Here is an 8,077-nt window from a genome sequence, read left to right on the forward strand (position 1 = left end):
CTGATCCTGTGTGAAACCACAAACCCTTCTCTCCTGTGGGTGAATTTTGTGGAGTTTTCTGATTCCTCTTTTTCTTTCCTGTGGGTTTTACATTGGCAATGAGGAACTTCTGCCATTTCTCTTCCTCCACCCATTTATTTCCAATCACAGAACAAAATATTAATAGTAACTTAGGTACAAAGATCATGACTTGTTGTTCCAGTCTATGCATCCAATTAAGTGGGCTGTAGCCCACGAAAGCTTATGGTCAAATAAATTTATTAGTCTCTAAGGTGCCACAAGCACTCCTGTTCTTTCTGCGGATACAGACTAACATGGCTGCTACTCTGAGACTTGATCACAGTTATAGTTTGCAACCTGAATGAACTCCAGACCAGGAATATATATAATTGGTGTTGTAGTAGGGCCAATTTCACAAAGCTGAAACCAATTATAAGCCAGGTCAGCTGGGAGGAAGAATTTAATCAGAAAAATGTTTATGATAATTGGGAATCATTTAAGAACACCTTATTAGCTGCCCAAAAAGACATAATCCCACAAGTGTCTTTAAAAGGGAAGTGAAGATAGTTATAAAAATAAATAAAAAAGAAAAATATGTAACAAATGGAAGATAGGGGGAAGTTGATAGTAATGAATATAAATCAGAAGTTAGGAATTGTAGCAAACTGATAAGGGAGGCAAACAGATACAAGGAGATATAGGGACAGCAGTGATAAAAACAATAAGGAGTTTTTAAAATATATTAGGAACAAAAAGAATCCTGACAATGATGTAAGTCCATTACTAGATAGAAAAAGACAGAATTATCAATAATAATGCAGAAAAGGCAGAAATGTTTAATAAATATTTATATTCTGTATATGGAGAAAAACAGATGACATAGTCTCATTGTGGTGATGATACACATTCCATTCCACTAGTATCTCTGGAAGATCTTAAACAGAAGCTACTGAAGTCAGACATTTCGAAACAACCAGATCCAAATAACCTGCATCCAGAGTTTTATAAGAGCTGACTGAGGAGCTTATTCAACGAGTAACACTGACTTTTCAATAAGTCTTAGCACATTGGGGAAGACTTCTAGAAGATTGGAAGAAAGCTAATGCTGTGTCAATTTTTAAGAGTAAACAGGATGACCCAAGTAAATATAGGCCTGTCAGCCTGACATCGATTTTGGAAAAGATAATGGAGCAGCTCATATGGGACTTGATTAATAAAGAATTATGAGACTGTAAAGTAATTAATGCCAATCAACATGATTTTATGGTAAATAGATCCTGATAAACTAATTTGATATCTTTGTTTTATGAGATTACAAGTTTGGTTGATAATGCTATTATCAACCAAACTTGTAATCTCATAAAACAAAGATATCAAATTAGTTTATCAGGTGTTTGACTTGGTACTGCACATTTTGATTAAAAAAATAGAATATGAAATTAACATTGCACATTAACTGGATTAAAAATTCGCTAACTGATAATTTCAAAGAGGAATTGTAAATGGGGAATCATCATCAAGCAGGGGTGTTTCCAGTGGGGTTCTGCAGGGCTAAGTTCTTGGCTCTATGGTATTTAACAGTTGTATTAATGACCTGGAAGAAAACCATCACGAATAAATATTACACAAAAATTGGGGGAATGGTAAATAATCAAAAGGACAGGTCACTGATTCAGAGCAATCTGAATAACTTGGAAAAATGGGCACAAACAAGCAACATGCATTTTAACATGGCTAAATATAAATGTATACATCTAGGAACAAAGACTGTAGGCCATACTTACAGAATGGGGGACTCCATCCTTGAAAGTGTTGATTCTGAAAAAGATTTGGGATCGTGATGGATAATCAGCTGAATATGAATCCCCAGTGCAACACTGTGGCCAAAACAGCTAATTGGGTACTGGGTAGGATGTATAAACAGGGGAATCTCGAACAGAAATATTTGGCACTGATGCAACTGCTTCTGGAATACTGTGTCCAGTTCTTGTGCCCACAATTCAAGAAGGATGTTGATAAATTGGACAGGTGCAGACAGGAGTCATGAGAATGATCAAAGGATTAGAAAACATGCCTTATATGGATAGACTAAAAGAACTCAATCTATTTAGTTTAACAAACAGAAGGTTAAGGGATGATTTGCTTAGTCTTTAAGTACCTACCTGGGGAACAAATATTTAATAATGGACTCCATCTTAAAGAGGAAGGAGTAACAGTGCAATGGCTGGAACTTAGACAAATTCAGACTGGAAATAAGGCATACGTTTTTGATAGTGTGTAATTAACCAATAGAACAATATTCCAAGAGTTGTGGTGCATTCTCCAAGACTGAATGTTTTTCTAAAATATATTCTTCTTCGAGTGGTTGTTCATGTCCATTCCAAGCAGGTGTGTGCGTGCCGCGTGCACGCCAGCTGGAAGATTTTCCCCTAGCAGCGTCCGTAGGGTCGGCCCTGGCGCCCCCTGGAGTGGGGCCACTACAGCGCCCTATAAAGAGGCCCGCCGACCCTCCACCTCCTCAGTTCCTTCTTACCGCCAGTGACGGCTAGCTAGAACTTCTCTTGCGGATAGCAAGTTAGCAGTGTCCTATCCTCGTGTGTACAGTCTGTTACATGGTTAGTTTACTTAGGTCATTTGTATATAGTTCTTGGTAGTTGGCGGCCCCCACACACACACGTTTTCGTTGTCCGCTGGAGTATGCCCAGGTCCCCCGGGTTTAAACTCTGCAAGGACAGCGGGAAATTCATGCCCAAGAGTGACTCGCACTCTGCTTGTTTGAGGTGCCTTGGAGAGGGCCACCAAAGGGACCGGTGCTCTATCTGCAGGGGCTTCCGCCCCAGAACTCTCAAAGACAGAGCTCAAAGACTTAGAGTCCTACTGATGGAGGCTGCCTTGCGGCCATCCTCGGACCCGGAACCGGCCGAGGCGGCACGTCTTCCTCGGTGCAGAGTGCCCCAGCACCGCATAAAGACTTAGGGCTCAGCCCAAATCCCCCAAAACCCAGCACTGAACAGAGTTGGGTCATAGGAAGTCGGCCTCAGTGCAGCACCACTCACCGTCTCTGGTGCCCGCTAAGAGGAGGAAGCTGGTGAGGAAACGGTCACCCCACCAGGACCTCCAGAGGCTGACGCCATCCACGGGTACAAGCGGTCAGGCTGGGCTATAGCCCTCAGCTGCTCCTTCGACTCCTGCACCGCAGAGAGGGTGGTCGAGTCCGGACTGGCCTAGATCCCCAGACCTTAGCGGAGACTTGCGCCTCCCCTCAACACTGGAGGCATTCGAGGCGGCCTCAGACTTGAGGGGACTCCCGGCGCCGGCCTTCCCGCACCGTAACAGGGAGTTGCCTACCACGGCCCAGCCCCCAGTACAATCAAGGGGCAAGCTGGCCATGCTGTCGCCTCCCTCCCCGCCCCGCACCGCTAGGGCGGCACCAGACCAGATAGGAGGCTCCCCCTATCACTCTTCAACGGCACGGGATGCTGCTCCCCCCAGGTCCTCTTACTCAGAGACCTCAGACTCAGAGGCAGACTCCTACCTCTCCAGTCAGTCGTGGAGCAGGAGATCGGTTTCGGGGGTGAGCCACCAGCGTTACCCACAGTGGCAGCAGCAGCAATGGCATCCGCCCTCAGAGTGGCCGTTTTGGACCCCCTGGGCCTACCACCAGTTGGTGGGCCAGGCGTTTGGTCCTCGATCCAGGTCGGCCTCGGCCTCCTCCGCATCGGTAGCCCTGGCGTAGTTCCCTCCTCCACCGGCACCGTCGCCAGGCAGGGGTGTGCCATATCCAAATTCAGCACCACCTAGCCTGGCAGTGGCACCGGCAGCGACTACTGTTCGGGCTCAGCAAGCACCGCTTGATACCCCAAGCCGCTCACTGGCGACCCCGGTACCGGTCGCGGTGCCGCATTCAGAATCGGAACTGGCACTGCAACCACAGTACCGTGTGCTGCAGGACCTCGAAGGGCTACATGCACCTGAGGTAGAGCCGATCCAAGTGATTTCCTCATCTTCCTCCCCGGACAAAGCGATCTCGGGCACGGCTGCGGCACCGGCTCTAGAGGACACTTGGATCCTCCAACAACTGCTCCGGCAAGCAGCACAGAGCCTCGCAATCCAGGCTGAGGAAATCGAGGTGGACGCGGATCTGATAGTGGATATCGTGGCTCCCTCAGGACCATCCAGGGTGGCCCTTCCATTGATCAAGACCATAGCGGATACGTCCTGCACCTTATGGCAAACGCCAGCCTCATTGGCCCCTACTGCCAAGAGAACGGAACGGCGTTATTTCATCCCCTCTAAAGGGCACGATCACTTGTACACTCACACCCCCCCCCGGACTCCCTGGTGGTAGATGCAGCCAACCAACAGGAGCGTCAAGGGTTTCAGGGGTCAACACCAAAGAAAAGGGACGCCAAAAGGCTCGACTTCTTTGGTAGAAAGGTATACTGTACGGCAGGCCTTCAATTCCGTATTGCCAACCAATAGGCGGTCGTAAGCCGATATGGTCATAACACATGTTCAGCCATGTTGAAGTTTACGGAGCTCCTTCCCCAGGACTTGAGGTCAGAGTTTTCGGCCCTGGTGGAAGAGAGGAAACTGATCTCCTGAGCCTCTCTCCAAGCGGCCCTAGATGCGGCGGACTCAGCCTCGCGCACCCTGGCCACAGGCCTGGTCATGAGGTGGGAAGCCTGGCTCCAGGTCTCAAGCCTTTCCTATGAAGTCCAGCAAACCATTCAAGACCTCCCCTTCGAGGGGCAGATGCTGTTTTCAGAAAAGACGGACAAGCGTTTACATAGCCTAAAAGACTCGAGGGCTACGCTTCGCTAGCTGGACTTGCATACCCCTGCGACCCAGCACAGGCAGTTTAGGCCGCAGACGGCCCCGTGCCCCTACCAGCCTCAGACTCACCAGGAGCTGGGGCGCAGGTGGGGCAGAAATGGCAGGAGGCATCATCAACGCCACCCCTCTGGCCAGGCGTCCGGTCAACCGAGGCTGTCATCAGGGCCTAGGCCCCCTATCTGATGGTACGGTCGAGGGCGACCTACGAATCGAGACTCTGGATTCTTCTACCCCTACCTTTGGGTCACGTCTGTCCCCCTTCTACCGTGCCTGGTCCCGAATCACGTTGGACAGCTGGGTGGCTCTGCACGGTAGAGAGGGGATATTCTATCCAGTTTTCCTCCCTCCCGCCCCACCAGTCCCCCTCCTCATCCCTCTTCAGGGACCCCTCTCACGAGCAACTTCTAATTCAGGAAGTGCAGTCCCTCCTGGAGGCAGGGGTGGTGGAGGAAGTCCCTCAGGAGCTCAGGGGCAAAGGCTTCTATTCCAGGTATTTCCTCATACTGAAGGCGAAAGGGGGCCTAAGACCCATCCTGGACTTGCAGCGACTGAACAAGTTTGTACGAAAACTCAAGTTCCGCATAGTCTCCCTGTCCTCGATCATTCCCTCTCTGGATCCAGGAGATTAGTACGCTGCCCTCGACTTAAAGGACGCTTATTTCCACATCACCATAATTCCCCGACACCGTCGGTACCTCAGGTTCGTCGTGGCCGATGCCCATCTGCAGTTCACGGTGCTCCCGTTTGGCCTGTCAGCTGCCTCAAGGATTTTCACGAAGTGGCAGCCTTCCTGCACAGGCGGGGCATCCAGGTATTCCCCTACCTGGACGATTGGCTCATAAAGGGCCACACCAAGGAGCAAGTGGAGGCTCAGGTGGTGTTCATCAGGCAGACCTTTCTCAAACTCGGCCTCCTCTTGAACGAAGCCAAATCCACCCTGTCTCCTATGCAACGAACAGAATTTATAGGGACGGTTCTGGACTCCACCCACACCAGAGCGTACCTTTCGGAATCCAGGTTCCGCGCGATGTCTGAGCTCATCCTCGGACTGCAACGCGCCCCAACTACCAAGGCACGCGTCTCCCTCTGGCTGTTGGGTCACATGGCAGCGTGCATCTATGTGGTAAACCATGCCAGACTCCAGCTTCGCCCGCTACAGTCCTGGTTAGCGACAGTATACCACCCAGCCAGGGACCCCTTGGACTCAGTGGTGTCCATTCCCCACTTGGTGCTGAGCTGGCTACGGTGGTGGCATGACCCGCAGAAAGTGTGCATGGGCGTTCCCTTCACCACCCCTCAACCCTCCCTCTCTCTGGTAACGGATGCCTCGGATCGGGGTTGGGGAGCACACCTGGAGAATCTCAGGACGCAGGGCTTGTGGTCGCCGGAGGACCTCAAGTTGCATAGCAACGTCAAGGAGCTGAGAGCGGTTCGCCTGGCTTGTTTGACCTTCCAGTCCCACCTGGCCGGCAGATGTGTTTCAGTCCTCTCGGACAACACATCAGTGGTCTTTTATATCAACAAACAGGGGTGCACGCTCTTCCCCCCTGTGCAGGAAAGCCCTTGCATTGTGGGATTTCTGAGTTCAGAATGCTACCTACCTGACAGCGTTCTACCTTTCGGGAGAGCAGAAAGGCCTGACGGACACCCTCAGCCGCTCGTTCCAGGGTCACGAGTGGTCCCTCCGACGGGACGTAGTACGCTCAATCTTCCAGCTCCGGGGCTTTCCCCAGTTAGACCTGTTCGCCTCGAGGGAAAACAGGAAGTGCCAACGGTTCTGCTCTCTCCTGGGCCACAGTCCAGGGTCTCTGTCGGACGCCTTCCTCCAGTCTTGGGGGGTCAGACTGCTCTACGCCTTTCCTCCGATCTCCCTGATACACAGGGTGATTTTGAAGATCTGCAGGGACCATGCACGGGTAATCCTGATAGCTCCAGCGTGGCTGCACCAACATTGGTACATGTCTCTCCTGCACATGTCCGTTCAGGCGCCCCTGACGCTGCCTCTGCTTCCGGACTTGATCACGCAGGACTGGGGCTACCTCCGCCACCCGAACCTGGAATCTCTCCACCTCACAGCCTGGATGCTCCATGGCTGAATCCGGTGGAGATACAGTGCTCCCAGCAGGTCAGACAAGTGCTGCCCGGTAGTAGGAAGCCAACAACCAGGGCCACCTACCTGGCCAAATGGAAGTGCTTATCCATATGGTCAGGTCAGCGAGGTCATGATCCACTGGGGGTCCCAATCCCTATTATCCTAGACTATTTGCTCCACCTCAGACACCTGGGCCTTTCCCTCTCCTCAATTCGTGTTCACTTGGCGGCCATCTCGGCTTTCCATCTGGGAGAGGGGGGTACCTCGGTGTTCGCGAACTTGCTGGTTGCTCGTTTCCTCAAGGGCATGGACAGGCTACTTCCGCATGTTCATCAACCAGCTCCTGCCTGGGACCTGAATCTGGTCCTCTCCACCCTCACGGGACCTCCCTTCAAGCCCCTGGCTTTGTGCTCCCTGTGGTACTTGTCGTATAAAACTGCCTTCCTGGTGGCGATCACCTTGGCCAGGAGGGTGTCAGAGCTCAGGGTGTTGACATCCGAGCCCCCGGACACTGTCTTTTATAAGGACAAGGTCCAACTCAGACCTCACCCAGCCTTCCTCCCCAAGGTTGTCTCCCAGTTCCACATGGGACAAAATATCTTTCTCCTGGTGTTTTATCCGAACCACACTCTTCTGGTGAGGAGCGGAGGCTACATTCCCTGGATGTCCGCAGGGCCTTAGCCTTTTATATTGAACGTACCAACCCGTTCAGACGCACGACTCAGCTCTTCATCGCGGTGGCGGATAGGATGAAAGGACTCCCAGTCTCCTCTAGGCGAATCTCTTCGTGGATCGCGGCCTGCATCTGGGAATGCTACCACACAGCTAAGACCCCTGTCCCTCCGGTCACGGTCCACTTCACTAGGGCGCAGGCCTCCTCTGCGGCATTCCTGGCTCAGATCCCGACTCGGGAGATTTGTAGAGGGGCCACGTGGTCCTCCATCCACACGTTCACGTTGCACTATGCCATCATGCACCAGGCTAGGGATGACGCAGCCTTCGGTCATGCAGTACTCCAGTCAGCAGTGAACTCCGACCCCACTACCTAGGTTCAGGCTTGTGAGTCACCTGCTTGGAATGGACATGAACCACTCGAAAAAGAAAAAACGGTTACCCACCTTTTAGTAACTGTTGTTCTTCGAGATGTGT

The sequence above is a fragment of the Gopherus evgoodei genome, chromosome 2 (genome assembly GCF_007399415.2).
Source record: "Gopherus evgoodei ecotype Sinaloan lineage chromosome 2, rGopEvg1_v1.p, whole genome shotgun sequence".
NCBI lineage: Eukaryota > Metazoa > Chordata > Testudines > Testudinidae > Gopherus > Gopherus evgoodei.